Raw genomic sequence first — 21,567 nt, 5'->3', positions numbered from 1 at the left:
GGGGGAAGGGGGTAAGGGAGGGAGGGTGAAGGAAGGGAAGGGAGGGGAAAAGGGAAGGAGGGGGAAGGAAGGGAGGGGAGGGAGAGTCCTTTGCCTGCTCTTGGAGTCCTTTTTCTCCTACTAGGTTGCCTTGTCCAGCCTTGATAATGAGGATATGAACCTGGCCTTATTGTAACTTGTTTTGCCATGTTTGGTTTCTATCTCTTGGAGGCCTGGTTTTTTAGTGAGGGGAAACAGTAGAGAAGTTGATCTGGGGAAGAGGAAGGTGAGGGAAAATTGAGAAGAGTGAATGGAGGGGAAACTGCTGTGTGGATGTAAATTACGAGAGAAGAATAAAAGGAAAAGAGAAGAAAAGAAGAAATATGGCAAGAAGTTCCATTTGCTTAAGAGTGATGGACCAAGGCCTCCGATTTACACATTTTCTGCAGTCATCTCTTAGTGTGGCTTTTCTTCTTATACTATGCTGGAACACCCGAGGCTCTGCACTTAGGAAAGACTGTTATTTCTTTCACAGCTTCCACCCAGCTTTCAACACTTTGGGTGGGCACTCCTAAGATGGTGGGGAGCCAGATAAAACAGAGGGCCCGTGCTTCATTTTACTTAGAGCCAACATCTCTGAGAATGAACTCAGGGGCCTCCAGGAGAGCTTTGCTAATCTTGTGGAGGGTAGCACCTTAATGATGTAGGACCTTCAACTGGACCCTGCCTCTCAAAGGCATAGGTACCACCCTGAAGATGGAAACTCCCTGACACATGAAGCTTGGGGAATGTAGTCTGCTATTCAGAATCTAAAGTCTAGCTTTCGTCATCTGAAATGGGAAGTGCCTCATCGTCCAGTCAGTGGGTGTCATGGTTAAAGGTAAGTTCCCATTGCCACATTCTGTCATTTTTTAGTAGAAGTCAAAAATAATCTGAAATATCCAACCTTTAGAATATCACTTTAAAAAAAATGTATGGGTGAAGCCTCTTCCTTTCGTAAGCTCACGCCTTAGACTCACTCTCTTGAAGAGATGACTTCAGGGATGTGATATAAAGAAGCCCTCCTCTGTCAGCCAGGTTCCTCTGCTCGTCTGCTTGCTCAATTTCTGCACCTGCAGAATGTAGATGAAGCGAAGCTCTGTTCCACTGCCCTTTCCAGTCCCTCCCTTCAGTGCAGAACTGGCAGTCACCATAAGAGAACCCGATGTCTGTGGCTCACTACCTTTGGAGGCTCCTCTCAGCATTTCTGGGCCCCAGGGTCTGAACCCTGCAGCTGCCTCCAGCGCTGCCCAAGCTTGGCTCATCCTTTCTGTTCCTGGCTCCACTCCTCTTCCTACAGTATCTTTTCTTCTTTTCTTCCACACTGGACACTCGGCTCACTGAAGTAGCTTCCTTCTTTGCTTCCCTTCCTTTTTTCTTTTTTCCATCCTTTTTACTCACTGCCTTGGTAAGGAGAAAGTTTTATTTACTCTGTTGGAAATTATAATTTTGGCAGAAAATTACTGGCTTCTGAGTAGAGCAATCATAAGCAGAGGCACACCCAGAAAACAAACCTTGCTTCCTGGCATTCACAGGTCCTTAGGATGGGACCTCATTTCGCCTAAGTCTCTTCTTTATCCTATTGGCCCAGTTTTTGGAGAATGCATGAGCCATCTAGTGAGCTAGGTAGGGGTAGTCTGAAAGCTACCCTGCCTCTGCTCTTTCCCTCTGAACACTGCAGCCTGCGCAGTAACTCATCTTTCTTGTTACTCTCTTATCCCTGAAGGTACATAGCCCTTCCCAGTTATGGAAAATTGCCATTCAGCCTAATTTCCAGTCTTGCCCCTTTAAACTTTGTCTTTGGAGGCTCAGGCATGCTTCTACTTAAAAGTTGGTCAATGATTTCTCTATCTACCATAAAACAAAAAGTCCTTACTGTGATAAATATGAACTAGGTCCTTCAATTTCTCCTTCCATTTTATTAAAATGGGACTTGGTCTATTCATATGCTACCATTATTTATTCTGTGTTTATACTTGCTCCAGTCTCTGTATTCAGTCACTTCTCCTGTTTCCATACTATGGTTCTCTGGTCCTTTCTGCATGTCTACAGGTAGGGCTGGTACCCATCCCTGCCTCCTTTGGCTCCTTGTGTTTGGCTTTGTAATGGCTCTTCATCACTCACCACACTGTGGGCTCCTTTGAAGCAGGAAGTATATTTTATTTCAGAATAATTTCTTGTCTGTATGCCAAGCTGCTATGTGGGGTGTGTGTGTGTGTGTGTGTGTGTGTGTGTGTGTGTGTGTGTGTAGGGGAGGGAGGCATGTTGCAGATATTCAAAACTGCATGCTTTGGGATTGAGGAGACAAATAACAGGCTTCAGTGATATATTATGTCAGGGTGTTTGGCTGTTAAACTTGCTAACAATATAATGCATTAAATTTGCTAATCTTTATGGAGGCTCCCTCAGATGACTGACTCACATAGTCCATAGATTGCAATTATTATGATTTTATATAATGAAAAACTTCAGTTTAAAATTTAATGATGATCCATCTTTAACTACACAGATAGCACACTTACAATAAAAAAGCATAACATTTCTAAGGAATAGTTGACTTGCAAGACAAATAGTCTATTCTGTCAGGAACACTTGAGTTAAATATAAAAAAGAATCCATGGTAACTAGCCCTCCTCTAGAATCCTTGGCTAGAGAAGTAAAAATGCAATCATGTATGGAGTCCTGAGGTGTTCCATTGATTTCTGGAACAGCATAACGTTCCTGGTCTGTGGAATCTTGTGCAGCCTCACTTGCTTGTGTCTGCAGGACTTCAGGCATTTTTTTATTTTAATTTTTTTATTAATTTTTATTTATATGAGTACACTGTATCTGTCTTCAGAGACACCAGAAGAGGGCATCAGATCCCATTACAGATGGTTGTGAGCCACCATGTGGTTGCTGGGAATTGAACTCAGGACCTTCAGAAGAGCAGTCAGTGCTCTTAACTGCTGAGCCATCTCTCTCCAGACCTGACTTCAGGCTTTTGATACTGCAGTAAAAACTCTGACCTTGGAGTGAAGCAGGGTTGCAAGAGAACCATATCACAGATTTTAAAAATGCATGAGTTATTCTAATCAGGGCTCCCTAGAGGAACATAGCAGATGGAATGAATGAATATATATTTTATTACAGATAAGCACATATATTAAAAAAGAATTTATTAGATTGGTTTACACTATGCAGTCGTTGTAAACCTGCAATGGGTGTCTCACCCAGACGAGGCTGAGAACCATGAAGCTGGATGTCTCAAAAGTCCTAATATGGTATTGAAGGTCCAAGGAATTCCTGGGGAGCTGTTGGTATTGCCCATGTTGGAAGACTCTGCTTCCTAATACCAAATGAAGGCAACAGTAATGACAGCAACAGAGTAGAAGAACTCAGCAGGGAGAGGTAGGGCCAAGGGGCAAAATACTTTCCTTGTTGGAAGTCATTGTATTCAGCTGCTATGAAAAGACACTGCCTACATCTTGAGTGGGTGTTCCCACATCAGCTAAGGCAATCAATAACACTTCCCCAGAGACATGCCCTCAGTCCACCCTAATCTTTACATATCCTCTTGGAGAGTCTCCCAAGTGATTTCCCATTGTATCAAGTTGTCAATTAAAGCTAACCATCATTAGACCCTACCTATACAGTATGGCTGCAAGGGGAATAAAGGGCAGGCCCTGGGCAGTTTTTAATATAAAGTATTATTGTTTTTAAAGAGCCACCTATCTTACTAATGTCTTATACAATGTTTTTTTTGTTCTTAAAAGTTTAATGTTAAGATCAACTACTACAAGCATGTTTTAAAACTTCATGAGTACAATATTTTTTCAAAATTTTAAATATATGTTCATCACTTAGTAAATTTTGATTTTAAAGCATAGAGAATCTTTTATACATAGTACAGAGAGAGAACACCAAACAGACTTTGGCAGCATGTGTCATTGTTTCTAAATGTAAAGTTTTTAAACATAGATTGGTACAGCAGTTTGTTACAGTTAGAATTCAGTTTGTGTCACTTTGGGGAATATAAACATTGTTTCTCTGTCATATGTCTTTGAAATGATATCATATGTTCTGAGAACTCAATGGGGTATTGAGAGTGCCAGAATTTGCTAGAGGAGAAATACATATGTATAACTATTATAGATAAAGAGATAACTATATAGAAATGAGAACTTTTTTCCCTCATTAGGTTTCCAAAAGTTAGGTCACAATTAAGGAGTAACTGTAGAATTAATGATCTTCCCTTTTATGTAGAAAGGGGCAGCAGTGAGCAAGTGGCTGGCTTGGTCATGATGGTTATTGGGTTCTACCATAAAAACTGTTTACAAAGTGTCAAGAAAGTCCAAGTGTGAAAGTGAGGTCTCAGTTGCTACCTGCCTAGCATGGTCTGAATATGAGGGTCAATAGAGTATGTCTTGGGTGTCTTCATATCTGGGGCAAAGGTCTCAGAGTCAGGAGCTTCCTGAAGGCGAGAGTAAAGGCAACCGTTTAAAGTCAAGAGGTTAGTGATTCAAGGGTAAAGGGTGATCCACACTGAGGTTACAGAACCAGGGGCAGTGTTTTAAGAATCTTCTCATCAGAAATGACAGAAACAAGAAGAAAACTTTTCTCTTAAGGGACTTCCTTAGCACACAGTTTTATCTGAATAGGTTTTTATCTGAATAGTTTTATCTGAATAGGTTATCTGGGGTTCGTTTCTTTAGTTTTCTGATTTGGCATTTGACCCGAAGGTTCAGTAATTCTTTATGATAAATATATCTTAGGGAAGAAGGATTGGGAGAGTATTTTGTTAATTTGGGTACTATGACTTACAAAAATTTCTACATAACTAGTTCTGTTTTATAGGAATATTTAGTATGAGTTTACAGTCATGGAGCAGGAAAGCGCAGAAGGGGCAGACAGTGATTTACAAAAGACAAGGGGAAATGCAAGTGCTGAAACTTGAGCTAAGGTAGTTTGCAAAGTAAACGGATGCTTATCTAAAGAAGCCCTTACACAGAGTTCAGTGCTAAAACTCTAAGGCTAAAAGGTGAATGAAGTAATACTCTGGATGCACCATCAAGCTTTCAGCTCTCATAAATCAGTTGACCTCAGCAATGGAAAGTAAAGGACATGGACTGACATGGACTGACAAGAGGAACAAAGTTCATTCCTGCGTGCGCCTTTTACATTTTGATTTTTGTATTGTAGGATGTTATCTGACAATGATTCCCCACAAATGGACAAGTTACTGTTTATCACTGTGTCAAGTAGACTTTTTTGTTTTATTTTTTTTATTATCTTTATTTTTCCCTTTCCAGTTACATAAATACATGTATGTACTGCGTTTTAGTTACTTTCACCTTTTTATCTCTCATCCCCCTTCCATTTTCCATGAAATTCTTCTTCCCTTCAATGTGTGTGTGTGTGAGTGTGCATGTGTCCATGTCCCACTGAGTTTATTTAAGCATTGCCTGTACTTGTACAGGTAGGTCATTTACTGAACCTGGGCTACATTTCAGTGGATTCACCAAGGATGAATTTGTATCTTACCATTCAACAACAGGTAACTGTCAATAATTCCAAACAGCATAATAAGGCTTCATGTGCCTCACTGTGGGCACCCAGGCTGCCTATCCTGGACAGATATTGTGCAGGTAAAGTAGCTGTACTCTTGATTTCTTGAGTACCATGGGTATGTCATGGCCTGGAGACATCTTTATGAACATAATCCATAACCTCAAGGTGTTAAAAATCAGTCTTCTTTCTCTTTTATGATGTACCCTGAGACTTGGAGATGGTGGTATTGATATTGGAGTTAGGACTGAGCCCTCCACTGTCAATTATTTTTGGCAATTTTAACCAGTCTCTCCATTATCTTTGAGTTTCTCTCAGGGAGTTTGGAGCAGCATTCTTCTATGCTTGGGTATAACCGATGGATATAAGAAATCAGTTTAATAAGATTTTGGCGTAGCAATACACTAATAGCAGGTTTCCACTTATGGCCTATGATCTCCTCAGCTACAGGTTCCTGACAGGTTTACAGAAAGAGGTATCCTTCCACTCAGTGAATCGGCCTCCAATCCAATCAGGAATTGGTTGATTATGCAAGTATTTTACCAATGAGAACATCTTATCTACCAGGTTAGTATTTTAGAGTGCTGATGACTTTTCTCCACAAATAATCTGCATATAATCTTCTAGAATGCAGAATCTGACCACCACACAGCAAGTTTCTAGCTCTATTTCTCTGGGTTTTGTATGTAAACACAGTTCATACCATCGTGTTCTGGTTGGCAAAAAAGAACAATGGCAATAGCCTATGTTGTATTGGAAGCCTATGGGCCTTTCCAGACTAATAGCTCATCAGAGTGCATCCCATGTCTGACACTGAGATTTTCATTTAATAACATATGGCTTCTGAGAGAAGCTTTGTCTTGTCTAAGTAGGAAAATGTCAAAATCAGCAGCCTAATTTTAAGTTTATTCATAGGCACAATTTAAAAAAAGACAAATATAATAAGAACACATGGTTATAGACTCAGAGGAGGCATGTAAAAGTTGAGTATTTTGATTTATGGAAATTTACCTCCCATATTCAAATCCAACGCCATTCTTTCTCTGATGCCTTATAAAGGATGCTTCCTCCTTTCTCATTCTTTCTTTTCCATGAGAGTTGAGCAACAGTCCCTTAATTATCCTAATTGAAAACTGGGTTCTGTCCCACAATCCAAAAGGAGAATCCAAGCATCCATACTCCAAATATTGCAATACCAAAAGATATAAAAATCTCTTAGGACCCTAAAATTCTAAAATTCTTTAATCATAATTCTGAATGGTGATGCTATGATATAAAGCCTAAATTCTCGAAAAATGAAATTTCCCTCGAAACAAAGGCTGTATGAAGTAGAGAGCCAAATTTGGAGCAAGGGGTTCCTGCAGTTATGGGTATACACAGGTAGTTGCCTAGGGACTCCATTCTTCGGGACCTGTATGACTCCACATATTCCTCCTATACTCAGATGCAGCCCACAGACCTGCTGGAAACTCTGATGTACAAGGCACACACCACTGCTCTCTTTATCTTACTATTCATTAAACCGTTCAACCTTTAGGTGGCTTCATGGGTTTCTTTAGACAGATATGATTTTAATTGATTAAAAACCCTTGGAATTTCACCAGTTGGAAGAATTCCAACATAGAGCAATCATGCATTATTAAAACAGAATTTTTAACACTGCCACATCAAATTTCCAATTCACCCACTGGAATTTTTCTACCAAACTCAATTAGGTCAATGAAAAACTCCAACTTTCACGACTCCTTAACATTCCTTTTTTCAAGCCTTGGTGGCACCCAGTTCCCATCCTGTTCTCACAGTTTTCATGTTCAATTGAAATCTATTTTATTCTGTGAAATAGGCCAAATTCCCACACAAGCACTTATAAAATGGCTTACCCTTTCCAGTCATTCATACCATGAATGAACAAGTCAATCGTTGAATTTTCAGATCTTATATAGGAACATGTTCTGTATGTATTTGGCTTAAAATAACAACTAGAGGTCTGTTTGAAATGTAATATCAGTAGCAAACTGAAACACAAGCTGTTCTTTCTTTTAAATTTGGTGGTTAGTATAAGTGTCTCTTTACCATTCCGTTCCTAACAAGGACCCTTTACCTCTTGGTGTTCTTTGTTAGGCTGGTAATGCTTCTAACGCGGCCCTTGTCTGCGGCTTAGGTGCTCAGCAGTTGTGAATTATTTTCATTCACTGATTCAGGAAATCGACTTTTTGTTTGTTTGTTTGTTTTTGTTTGGGGGGAACAAGACTCCTCTCCTCTCCACTCCCCTACTGTCTATCATTTTCTCTCTGTTTCTTCTCAAAGTGTTTCATAGTTTTCAAGGTACAGGTTTCATTTTTTTTTTTTTTTTTTTTTTTTTTAGGTTTCATTATTTTCTGAGAGAATTTTCATCTCTTGGGATTATTATTTTGGGAATCAGAGCCTGAGGTTCTTTAGACATTTTATGATTTCAACATTTTAGATTACAGTAATTAATATTTGGGATGTATGACTGGAAGCAGGAGAGATGGAAAGATTACCCTTCTGGCAGCTTCCACCCTTTCTGGCTGAAGTACATCAACCTCAGCAGGGGGTTGGTCAGTGTTTAACAGCTGAAAAGCTTCACCATGAATTTAACTGAAAAGCAAGGCATGTAAGAAGCCCTTTCCAAGTCATAATAAAAACATGTAGAGTCCTTCTTCATTGTGCATTCCATGTAATCAATTCTAGCTCAGAATATTTTTGTTCATTTTCTAAACACACACACACGCACATGCACACGCACACAATGATCCCTAATGAAAACAATGGAGTATAGTTCTAAAATATCTACCGACTGATAGTTTGGTCTGTGTTAAAATGTAGGATGAGTGGCCATGATTTCTTTGCTAAACCAACTGATAGTTCTGGAAGAAAGAACCATTTATGACTTGTACGTTTGTATGTGGCATGCTGTTCACATGACAACTGCAGGTTTCAAGGCTACTGAGAGAGGGATCAAAAGTGCAGTTTGTACCCTTTCTCATGCTCTTGTGTGACCCAGTTCAGGATTAGATGTACAGCAGAGTTCCAGAGTCTGTTCTCTCTTCAGGGTCAGATTGTCCTCTGTTGTCCTTTTATCATGAGAAGGATTTTTCTTTTATTGTAATTGTTTTTGTATATTTAATGAGTGAAAGATGGAGTAGTAATTTTATTTATGAAAATGTGAAGTGCCATTTTCCCAAAGAGAAGTGGTATTCAATTGTGGCAACAAATGCTCTTCACCATGGGGAACGTATCATTTCATTGGAAAGACACATTTTTCTATGTAATCATGATTATGTCCTGCAGTGTACTACCAGCTCACTCAGCATGGCTATGTTTGATTCTGAGATACAGTAAACTTGACAGTTCCTAACGCTGCAGATTCTTCTTTATCCATTTGTTTTACTAGAACAAATAGATCCTTTTTGGGGGCTTCCTTCCCCATATTTATTGTAATATTGATGATGCCTCTGTAGGACCCTGGTCGTGAAGTCTGACCTAGTGACCCTTGCTCCAGTCAGCACAAAGAGAAATAAACAATTCATTTGGTAGAACCGTAGACTCTGCTATTTCTATTTTTTTAATTGTAATTCTAAACCAATTTTCTAGTATTAATGTTAGTATATTTATGTTGTTTGGATGGCTTACCCTTCTAATAAACTCTGCCATCTACATACATATTTTTCTGATACCTTTATTTGTGGCAGGACGAAATTAATATTGCATTGTGGGTAAGGGCTTAGAGGCATAAGGTTTTCTTTAGCTATTAGTTTTGTACTATTACTCTGTATCATTAAAAGGTGCTTTTGATGAAGCTGATTAATTATAAACTGTAATGGAATGCAACCCCTGTCCTATTAACAGCTTTACAGAGAACCACCTATTTTGAATAAATATGGGTAAGGAACCTGACCTTCAGGTTGTGCTAGCAGTGACCCAAAAAGCAACTTTAGGGAGAAAGTGTTTAATTTGAATCACAGTTTGAAGATACCATGCTCAGTTTACTTTCTCGTTTTTTTTTTTTTTTAAATCCAGTTTAGGATGACCAACCAGAGAATAGTGTCATAGTTAGTAAGTATTCCTATATGCTTCAATTAACCTAATCAGGATAATCTCACAATGTGTGATCTAGGTGACGCCTATTTCCTAGATGATTTTAGACCATATCACTTTGATAATTGAGAATAATCATTCTAGTTATGGTGATATAAATATATTTTATACTTTTTGTGTATATGAGTTTACGTGTGTCTGTGTGCTGTATGTGTGTGCAGGCATGCTCATCTGTGTATGATTGTTTCAAAACTAGAGACCACCATCAACTGTTTCCCTCTATCTTTTTCTGACTTGTTAGTTTTTGAGACTGGGCCTCTCCCTGAATCTGTCGCTACTATTTCTGCTGGACTGGCTTGCTGATCTGCCACCAGGATCTTCTGTTTCTGTCCATGTAGCACTCAGGTTCTAGATGTGTGCCTCTGTGTCTAGCTTTTCTGTGGGTGCTAGGGATCCAACTTGGGTCTCCTGGCTTGTGTAGTACATACTTTATACACTGAGTCATCTTTGTAGTACTACACACATGTTCTGAAATACCAAACAGTAAAAGTACTATAGTACAGTACAATATAGGTCTATCTTTTAAATTATAGTTGTTAATTTCATTATGGATAAGAAAACATTTTGATGTTTTCTTCGAGGAACCCATTCCCAGTAATAATATATTGTGAGAGAGTACTGTGTATGTGTGTACCAACTACTATAATTTTAAAACATAAAAACATTAAGAATACTTATATTAAAATTATATGCCATTTATTGGCAATTAGATTTTATGGAATTAAAACGGGAACTATCTTAGAGAAAAGGTGACCCTAAACCAAAGATATCTAAACAAGATTTCATAACTATAAAGCCATAAATTGATGAGATGTGTGGGTATTATTCAACAATCTCCACATCATAAAGTGAGTCATTGAATAACTAGAAGAGCTAATTATATTTGAAAATTAGTATCAGAGTGTCTTGTTCTGAATAGATTTTAAACTAAGTGATGATGTGCTGAGTGATCAGTGAGCAAAGCTGAGAAGGGATGGTGACAATATGGCAGCTCTTTTTAGACATTTAGTGATATTTTTCCAATGGTCTGCTCTTTGCGTTGCTCTAACCTGATTCTGGAATGCAGTGATAAACCATATGCACACAGCTGCTCCTCAAATGAGTTTGCATTCCAGCCAGTAGAATTTATACACATCCCTGCAGTGAGATAAATATGTAATGGTATTTTGGCTGAGATAGGAATCAGGTGACCATGGTGTACTTGGGAGTGGATGAGGGAGCATTACAGCTTCAAGGCCTGCTGGACATGGCAGTGTGAGACTGTTGAGAAGGGTCACTGCAGGGAGGGCAGAGATAAGCTGAAAGGTTCCGTAAGCAAGATCCCAAGATCCTCTGTTATCTATGGATCCTTTGAGAAGACGTATTGTTCCTTGCTTAACTGAAGTTTTCCAGAGGTGATAAGGTCATGATCCCAGTTAAGGGAGAAGAGCAATCACACACTTGGAAAATAAGAATCAGGCCCTCGGGGATCTGGAGGTTCCACATGGAAAGCCACAGCTTAGGAGCGAGCAGTCTGCCAAAGTCATCACAGACACTCAAGTGTTCAAATGTGTCTGGGCTGTAACCTCTGTAGCGAAAGGAAATCCTGATTACTAAAAATAAAGACTGCTTTTATTTTAAGAGTCAAAGGGGAACAGACTGTCCAAGTAAATACAGGTCACTGACATGTTTTGATTGTGGCACTGGTATATGAAGAGAAGTTCTCTTCAATTGCAAGATGTCGTTTTCCTAAGTGTTTGCAGACAGAGAGAAAACCGAATGGGCTGGGATGAAGAGAAGCAAGTGTGTTGGGGGAAGGAAGCAGAGATTAGCACACCCAGTTCTGCAAAGATGCTGCCTATCAGTTGGGAGGATTGTCTATGGAATCTAGGAGTATGGAAGTTATCTTCAGCCTTTTGAGAGGAGCTTGAGAGTAGAGGATGGTTGGTCAGAGGGTGTGTGCTCGATTACAGGCAGAGTTGTATTTCTCTAAAACAGTGGAGTTGGGAGGGCAATCCACCATCCATAGTTTGTTGGTAGTATGGATCTGAATTTTTGTATTTGGTGTTTTGCAGGCTTATTCCTGGCATGTTTATATCTCAACAAACATTTTATCTTCTGCAGATTTAGAGTAAGACCGTGATTTTCTGTTGATTTTCTTTTCTCCCCCGTTTTTCATTTTCTTTTTTCCTTCACATTAAAATTAACATGCTTATTAAAGCATCTTATTGAAATGTTTCTTTTTAAACTTTTCAGGCATCTTTCCCTTCACAGTGAAAACAAAAGCATATGGGTTTGGGCAATGACTAACTCTAGATAGTGAATATGACATCTGTACATTCAACCTATCTTAAACATCTTGATTCTTCCAGAACAAAGTATTCATTTTTAACCCCTTCAAGGTGTTGAGCTACTGAGATGGACTAGAACTCTCAGATACTTCTGAGGTAAACTAGATTGCTTTCAAGATAGTCTTATTCTTCCATCTTGTAAAGGTAAAAGAAACATTTTTCAAAGTGACTTTCATAAACATATCTCATGATGATATCCCTTTACTGCATTGTAGTTATGAATACATTACCTTGTGGGAAAGCAAAGGGAGATTTTGCATTTCCACAAGATAAAGTGGATGAAGAATGTCTTAGCTATTTGGGAGTTGCCTCCAGGAATTGCATCAACTTAAAAAAAATTAGGCATAGAAAATTAAGAACATAGTTTAGATTTTAATTATAGCATGGCCTTTTGTTCATATTGCATGCCACTATTCACTATACCACTTCAACAAAATGTAAATGTAAGTTGCTGCCTGTGCCTGTAATTCTACTCATGGGAACTGAAGGTTGAAGGAGCAGAAGCTCAATGTGATTCTTAGTATACAGAGGTTTTGAAGGCTGATCGTGCTATGTAAGAGCCTATCTCAAAAGACCAAAACAAAATAACAAATATAAAAAACAGCAATAAAAACTCACCAATATCCAAAGTGTATTAGAATAATGTATGCCATGGGTAGTGGTATAGATATTGTAGATATTGCAAGCCAAATTTCCATTTTTCTTCTATTTCATATTAGCAAAGATATATTCATATATCGTACTATGGAAATTAAAAAGGCTTGGTCTATTTTGAGCAGAATTACAGAATAATATTTAAACTTTGTGTCCTCTTACAAGGATAAATTTTATTTTTGAATTAAAAAAAAAGTTACAGGATAAATGTAGTGTATGCTGGCCTAGTACTCATGGTGCTGTTGGGGCCCACCTTGGATCTGTGGGGATCCCAAAGATTCCAAAGGCTGACATGATGACAGGCTTGACATAATATCAGCCAGCTATGCCATGTTATAAAATACCCTCATACCTCAACAGATACAGAAACAGAGAAAGAAAAATAGAATATTTTTCTCTATTCTAGTTCAGCCTCTCCAGGGAGATGATGTATTTCCTGACTCTAAGTGTTGGTCAGAGAGAAGGAGAGGGAGAGGCAGAGAGAAAGAGAGACAGAGACAGAGACAGATGCACAGAGAGAGACAGATGGGGGAGGATAGAAGGTGGAGGGGGAGGAGGAGAAGAAGGAGGAAGAAAAGGAGGAAGAGGAGGAGAAGGAGAAGCACTATTCTGACTTGTGCCTGTAATCCTAGCATTTGAGAGACTTAAGGGTGGAGAACTTATGTCCTTTCGATACACCCTGAGCAGTATGGTGAGTTCAGTCAGCCTGATCTACAGAATGGGACTTTATATAAAAAAGCTAACAATATAAACAAACAGAGGATATGAGAGGATGAAAGCATGGGTGTTATCCATGCTTACTGGAAAGATACTCTTATTCCATGATCTAATAACCCCATTATGGAGACATGAGGTGAGCTATTGCACCTAACTCTTTAATTGATGCTTAGAAGACTCTTGCTAATTCCAGAGACTGGTTGACCCCCCTCCCCCATTCAGCTGAAGGTATCTGACCACTTAAAGTAAAACCAAAGGTCAGCTTGTTGAAGAATAGCTCTTTAGGGTGGACCTGGGGTAGAGTTGGCAGCTGATTATATTCACTTTTCCTCGTGCTTCATCTCTTACGAATTCTGCATCCTCCTGTGCACAAGTTGCACAGCATTTCAAAAAGGAGGACAGCTTCTTTCCTAGTGCTTGGAACATCAAAGTAAAGGGAATTTACTGCCTTTCTTTTGTTCTTGTAACTCAGATGTGCTTCCTGATTATCAGTACAGAGAAGAAAAATGTACAGTTCTCTTGGGATTTGGCTTCGGGAAGGAAGACTTTTATCCGTGAACCAATGGCTCATTATCAGCAGAGTCAGAACAATGGAATTCCACTGTAGTGATGCCAACATCGGATCCATAGCCTTGGCTTGCTTTAGCAGAGTATATGAAATCATGAAGTTAATGCAAATGGGTCATAATATTTGAAAATATAGGACTGAGCTTAAAATTTTGATTAGCTGTTATTCTTCACCAAATGCATGTTAGTTTTGAGGACACGTGTTTTATATATATACATATATATGTATGTATATACATATATATATAGTTTTTTGTCACAGAAGATTTACAAAATTTGTAGTAAGGAAAAGACGTAGGGTGTTTCCTTTTAAGTGTTCATGTCTGGCTTTGGTCAATTTGAAATCATATGAATTGTATTTCAGTTCTAGAAGCCGAGCAGAGATTGGTCACTGAGCTTGTATAGTGCAGGAAGAGGCTGAGGATTTTATTCATCTGCTCTAGTGAATTGTCTCATGATCATTGTTCCCTTCAGTGACAAGCACTTAGGAAGCATTTCCTGTTGGTCTTGCCTTCTTGCATGCTTGTTCATTTTATTCCTTCAGTGGTCCTTGGAAGCAATCAATAAAATAAGTCAATCTCAGAATGAAATGTATGAATCAGTCCATCCACAGGACTCACAAACGCTAGATACATAGATATGACTGCATGTCTAAAATAGGGAAAGATGATGAGGAATTGTCTCTTGTGTGGATATCATTGTATACTGGTGAATTTTCTGGACCTGAGTAGTGTGTGTCACATTTTCCAAACTTTCTTCCAACTGTTATTAGAGTGCAGCTTATGCTAAGGGACATGCTGTTTAACAGTTGATCCCAAACCAAGGCCTGGGTTGAAGAGATTCTTATGTGAATTAGTAGTTCATGTGTGGTCAGAGCTACCGAGAGATGTGGCCTTGTGCTCAGAGTTCAATCTGGACTGCTAGGGATCACAGAAGGGCTTGCATTATATGGGAACCAGTAATTTTTTTGTACAATTGATCAAAGGATATGACATCATTATTTAGAGGAAAAAATAAAAAATATAACTTTTGCACCATGCTTGTTTCTCTCAATCTTTATATTTCTGATGCTTTTCATCTGAAGTTACTATTTTTTCATGGAATATTAGCTGAAATGTCTCACCTGTGAGATGTCTTTTCTAACTCCTTTGTTTAGGTTGTACTCATTTTTTTTCTAGTCTCTCTTTATATGATAATTTCTCTAAAAGGGTCATCTCCTCACTCTGTTGTTAGACATTTATTTTGGGTCCTCATTAGGGCACTCTGACTCCCTAATTATACTTTCTATACAGTGTCTTGTAAGTGAAGTCTCATGAGTGTAAGGAATAGTGTCTGGTTTTGTTTGTCACTGTATCTCTAGCGACCGACAGCATGTTTAAACCTTTGCTCATTATTTACTGAAGGAAGAGCTGGGAGCACTTGTGCTAAACAAGCTGTATTTATACTACCTCTCTTTAGAGCATGGGTGTCTGCTATTTGTGTTATGATGGTCAAGGTAGCAGGCTTTCATCATAATTTCTAGTTTTAAGGCACATTGGGGAACACAGTCCCCTGAAAGCTTATGGTCAGAGGTTAAGCATTGTTGACTAAGGCTACAAATATTAATTTTCCACATATTTATTGTAAGCATGGTTTAGTGTTAGTTTCAGTCTTGCGATTCAACAAAGCTGTACGGGCAGGTTTATCAGCCCTGTGTTCTTGCCTGTCTAGAGGAACAAGCAGTTTGGTTGCTGGCATTGGAAGTCTGAAACTTTTGAAAAGAACATGCCTCTGTTGCTCTGAGGACACTCCACTACAGCGGCTTTTAAAGTTAGGGCTGCTACTAAGGTAGAGCTGCTATTTCAGAAATCCCTGCTCCAGTCCCTTCTATTTGGCGATGGCTTGTAAGACTTTTCCAGTCAGGACAATTCTCAGTGAATTACTAATGACCTCACTCAGGACACAAGAAAGACCCCTTCTGCAGTTACCCAGCAAAAAGTCTATGGTTTTCTTAATGTAAGATTTTGATTGGTTCCTAATTGAGACATCTGATTGATAGAACTGGCAGCTAGCACATACAGTGCTATTCTTGATGGAATTAAAAGATGTGCGTAAGCATATATAGGATATTTCTCAGTCTTACTGAGTTAACTAGGTCGTTTCTCCTGTGTACTTCCCCTGTAACAAAAGGTTAAGCCACAAAGACATCTGGATACTCTCTTCTTGCTCCCATGTCTTCAGCACAGATCTAGTAGGTTGAGGGTCTAAAAGAACATATTGCCATCACCATAAGCACTGGGTAGGGGTAGCTAAAAGGTGCTAAAATGATTCTGAAGGTTTTAAGTGCCAAGTACCTAAGAGTCTATGTCCTTGACTCACTGCATGGCTAGGAGGCTGTAGGAGAGTGCCAGTAATTGCCTAGACACTGAAAGTTGACTCTATAGAGCATTGCAGAGGTATCAAAAGCAATCAGTGGATAACTAAATATGTAAGGCCAAAGAATTATTAAGATCTAAAGACGTAAGTCCAAGAGATACTCCCATTACCAGAAGTTGATGAATAATAACACACTTTGCGCTGTCAAGAGTCAAGGTTCCCAACATGCATATTTTGGGGTTGTAAAACAAGCTGCTAGGCACAGAGCTTGTCCTGACCAGATCTCCTAGAGCAACTGAGTGTCTGCCTTTGAGAACTTGGCATCCAAGTGCCCAGTTATAAAGGCTCAGAGTTATAAGCCTCTGGAGTTTGAATCCTTTTCTAGTTATAGTAGCTAGCTCTGAGAAAGTTACTGCTATATGTTCATGAATTTCATCAGTAGATAGGACCCCCTACCCCATAGTATTTGTGACAGTTTTGTAGTATCAGCTGTCCTGACCCATTTGCATGTTTACTATATATACCCCTTCCTTGTTCTGCTATGATCAATCATTAAATTCACTTCAATAAAAGAAGTGCTATGTTTCTGTTCAAACCATTTTCTTTAGTATTTATTTGTATGCTTCTGATCTGGGGTATCAAAGTATCGTTATATTGTAAAATATAAATTAATCATTTATAGAGTTATTGGTACCTTAGATAAAGGAAAAAGTACTCTTGTATAATTACAAAGATTTTGATTATATTTTCAAAAGTAGAATTGGAAAATAAAATGTACATTCATTAGGAAAGCCTCTGTCTTCATGTTGGCTAGTAACAAATGAAGATAACCCTGTCAGGGCCCCAATGTTTACGTTTAAAATTCAAATGCATAGAGTTTAATTATCCACTAATTTAAAATGAAAATTTAACATATGCAAACCACTGGCTAGACAGTGCTCAGTGCTAACTAAGAATAATACTCTGGTATAGATTGGGAAATGTGCTTATACTGACCTCAGATAATTATGAAACTGTGTAGTTTGTCAGTTTATGAAGAACATTTAAAAAATAAAACAACTTGGGTAAAATAAAACCCTCTTATTTTTAAATATCTGGTTTTTATTGGGTATAATTTATTCTGAGTAATATTTTTAAAATGTAAAATCTGAGACACACATTTCCTTCTGAAAGGTTTTCATTAAGATAGGTCAACCTTCACATGAGGATCTTGAACACATTTTGAACAGGTGGAATCTAATGATCTCATGGACTAAGGGTGCCCTTGAAAGGGACTTTTGAGGCCAACACAATTCATGATGAAGTTTCTGTCCTCTACCTTTTGGGGCACCACCTTTAATTTCTATATTTTTAAGTATGAAAGTCTTGATGTTCATGGAAGAATTCACTTGTCGGCTTTAAATAAATCCCATTTCTATTGTATAAAAACAGGATAACCTGATAGGTATATGAATGTCTATATTGTCATCAGGAACCACAGCAGACCTGGAGAAACTAGAGGGAGAAATGAGAGCTGCCCAGAGGGAGCACCAGGTCAGGAGCATGCTGGCTTTGGTCTTAATGACACCAAGATAGGTTTTCTGTTGCCGTTAGAGATCTATCCTGCAGTCAGCTGGCATCCAGCTGGTGTCCTCACTACCAACACCAATAATTGTTAAAGAACTATTAGTAAGAACTACAAATTACCAGGAAACAGTTGCTGCATGTCTTAAGTAACTTATCTAGGTCTTATTCAGTCTTTACAACCTGTATGTATGGGGTGTCTGGCCAAGAAAAACCTCAGGGATTTCAGGTCTTCACACCTTCACTGGATGTCAGAGTGCTCTTGGGGTTTCCACTTTAGAAGAAGTGGAACCAACCAAGAATAAGGATGGAAGAGTAGCATTGAGGAGAAGCTACTGGTTCCATTTATTTATTTATTTATTTATTTATTTATTTATTTATTCATTCATTCATTTATTCATTATTTCTAATGACCCAGAGTTATCACCTAACATGCATTCTTTGTTTTCTGGGCATCACCTGACTCATTTCTAAGGTGTTTATGCAAAGGAGATGATCTCTGGAAGTTTTAATTTTTCTCTAAGGTTTTTAACATTGGGCATGGCTTTTGATTGGCTGTTGGGACCTTTCACTTAGTCCAGTACATGCCTCCATTATTCTCATTCAGGAAACAGGGAAGCTGTCTGAGAGGTTTGAGAACAATGCAGTGTGTTACAGCAGCAGCTTCCCTCAAAGGAAGACAAATAGAATGATGTACATCTGTTTTCATTTTCAAAGCTGCACATCCACATAACTAATTATTGTTGTGTGAGTAATATTTGAGCATCTACTGAGACTTAATAGTTCGCAGACGCTTGACATCTGTCAAGACAAAATGCAGATGTGTTTTTACACCACAATTGTGAAGCTCTCATTAATTATTAGCACCTGTAATAGCTTGATAGAACATTCATTTTAAATCTTAAAAAAAAATTATATACAACAAAACAATGATTTAGACTATCTCTAGGCTGTGTATCTCCAGATCTCACTGCATTGGGATTAATGATTGTTTTGTTTTTCGATATCACATTTGTATTTTTTTAGTAGATGACATGATTGAAATCAAAATAGAAGAAAAATTTTAGCCTGAAATTAAGCATCCCAGTGAGTCACATGTACCATCTGCTGCTTTTAGATAGGGATATAGTTTACTAGACTCTTGTAACAACATTTGACACACGCATCAATATTTGGGTGTGCTTATGGAAGAATTTATAGTTGCTTCATTCTTAAAAATGTTCACTAAGTTAGGCTGTTTGTACATCCATAACTATAACTGATTTTAGAATCTGATAACCAACTGATCATTTCAGTTCTAACTTAAACCTTAATTTCTAATGAATTAGCTGACCTGTCTTTTTTGGTAAGATTTCCTTCTCTCTTAGTTAATCTTTTTCTATGCCTGTTTATGTACTTATTACTATAATATAAATTTAATGTAAAAATCCAACCTTACTCAATGACTCACCTGACTTCCAAGTCAATAATACCATTTTTAGGGTAGCCACCAGCAATACAGGAACCCTACACTTTCTCTCCTCTCCTCCTTAAGCTATAATAAGCCTCTCTTTAAAACTAGAGACAAAAATTTAATTTAAAATGAGATTTTTTTTTTTAGAATAATGATATTGAATTCAATAAAAAAGTATAGTGGAAAAATAAATCTTGACAAGAAATGAGCCCATGGATCTAAGTCTGACTGTGGGCAAGCAAGTGTGGGATAAATTAAAGCCCTGTTTTTATTGGAAAGGAAGTTTCTGTTTAATTTGTACCAAACAGTGATGAGGACTGGCTCAAGTAGCTCTGTTTCTAAATCTGAGCCTTGAAGATTGCTAGAGTTGATAGACACCTGGTGCTAGCCACCCCTGAACAAAGGCCCCACTGGCTTTCAGTCATATGACTGCAGGTGCTGGGGTGAGAGAAGACACTGCTGAGGATGAGAGTACGAGTCTTTGTCAGCATTCTCTGCATGTTGGAACCCAGTAGAGTGAGTGGCCTAGAAAAGAGCACAGTGAATTGGGTGGTGCATGCCTTTGTGGCTCAGTAACAAACACAGCTGATGTTTGTCATGGCCTGGTAAATACATAACAAACCTTCCTCTTGTGTATGGGTTCATATATGTGCATGGGTGTACATACAATACATACACATGCTTGCAGCTTTGGTTGCTCACTGGATGCCCTCTACTCTGTCTTTTGAGATAGTGTCTCACTAGACCTGGAGCTTACCAATTAGGCTAAAATGACCGGCCTTAGATCCTTCTGTCCCTGCCTCGTACCCAATGTTGGTATTATGACCATGTACCGCCATTTCCAACACTTCACTTAGGTTCTGGGAATTCCCACTGAGATCCCCCTGGTTGTGTGGTGAGAAGTTTGTAGGCTGAGCTATCTGCCTATATCAAGTACCAAACTATATTATCTATTTGACATTTTCGTAAGTTTTTAAAACTATTTTATGCAAATAGGTATTATATGTATCATCCCAAATTTGTATTTTTGACAGAGACATGAGTGATTCTACCAAGAATTTGTGGTTTGGTTTGTTACAAGGCAAGGTAGAAGCATTCTATTAAAGATGTATTCTGCTTTGCTGAGATGTCAGGGAGAGAGCCGGGCAGTGAGGGGGAGGAACCAGGGACACAGGCAGAGCAAGGAAAAAAGTTTTGAAGTTTTTCTAGCTCTGTTTCTTGTGATCATTCAGGCACTGGTCACACAGCTGTATGGTCATAGTGTTGGGTTCTTTTCTTGTGCTTCCTTTTAAGGACACAAATCTCATAGGAGCAGCACAGCTGTTCTCTTTGAAAGTTTTGAGAAACCATCTGTTGATTCTTCACTAATATACCTAGATGGTGAATGGCTGTCTTGGTTTTCTCAGTTGACCTAGTTGACCTGAGGACCAGCTGCTTCGGAACCAGCTCCTCTTCTTCTAGAACTATCTTTTCTAACTTCACCAGGCTGTACACACTCTCTTTATGAAGCAGTTGGTCCTGTGGTTTTGTTTTTTTTGTTTGTTTGTTTTTTTGTTTTTTTGTTTTTTTTTTTTTTTTTTTTGAGTCTATCTGCCCATGTTAAAACATGGCCACTATTCTGGGCAAGGTATTACGTGGTAGTGTTTTGTAAAGTTCAGATAATTAAGAAAGACCAGTCATTCATTGATAAGATGATGAGGAAACATATAGTGATCCAAGAAACATCTTCTGAGAAAACTGCAGTGTTCAATTGATATCACCATTGCTGAGAACAATATTTTAATTCCAGGTACTTTATTAAACCCTCACCTTTTATAAAAATGTAAACTGGCAAGGCATTTTCATTTCCTAATTGGGCCCAGCTTCTCTCTTCCACTTCATTGAGCGGTGGATTAATCTGTTTGTAGGATTGCTTGTGATTGTCCTTCTCTGTGAAAAAGCATCCTTGTTCCTCAGATTTCCCGTTGGCCAGGTCGCATTTCAGCAACTCATTAAAACATGTATTTATTCTACTCTGGAGTACATTGTCTGGCTAGCCATGAATTTATAGTGAAATGTAACACTAAATTGTGCTCTGTGGTCACCAATGCCAAATGATACACACAGCAGTAGAAGGGTTTCCAGCACAGGGTAGGATTAAAGAGCTTAGATCCAGTGCTGGGGTTGTTGGCCATATTTTCACAGTGGCCAGTTTTGTTAGAGGCAAACTTAGAGGAAGCTGGGAGTCACTTGTCTCTGATGTTT

At 38.5% G+C, this 21,567-nt stretch overlaps 1 protein-coding gene across 2 annotated transcripts in view; it reads left to right on the top strand.

Annotated features, from left to right (window-relative positions):
* Positions 1-21,567, top strand: part of Prkd1 (protein kinase D1) — a 290,741-nt gene that overhangs the window by 115,187 nt on the left and 153,987 nt on the right. The gene's annotated exons all lie outside the window — the stretch shown is intronic.

Source organism: Mastomys coucha, unplaced genomic scaffold (genome assembly GCF_008632895.1).
Source record: "Mastomys coucha isolate ucsf_1 unplaced genomic scaffold, UCSF_Mcou_1 pScaffold6, whole genome shotgun sequence".
In the NCBI taxonomy this organism is placed as follows: domain Eukaryota; kingdom Metazoa; phylum Chordata; class Mammalia; order Rodentia; family Muridae; genus Mastomys; species Mastomys coucha.
Note: the sequence above shows the minus strand (reverse complement) of the source record. Positions and strands in the feature narration are given on the sequence as shown.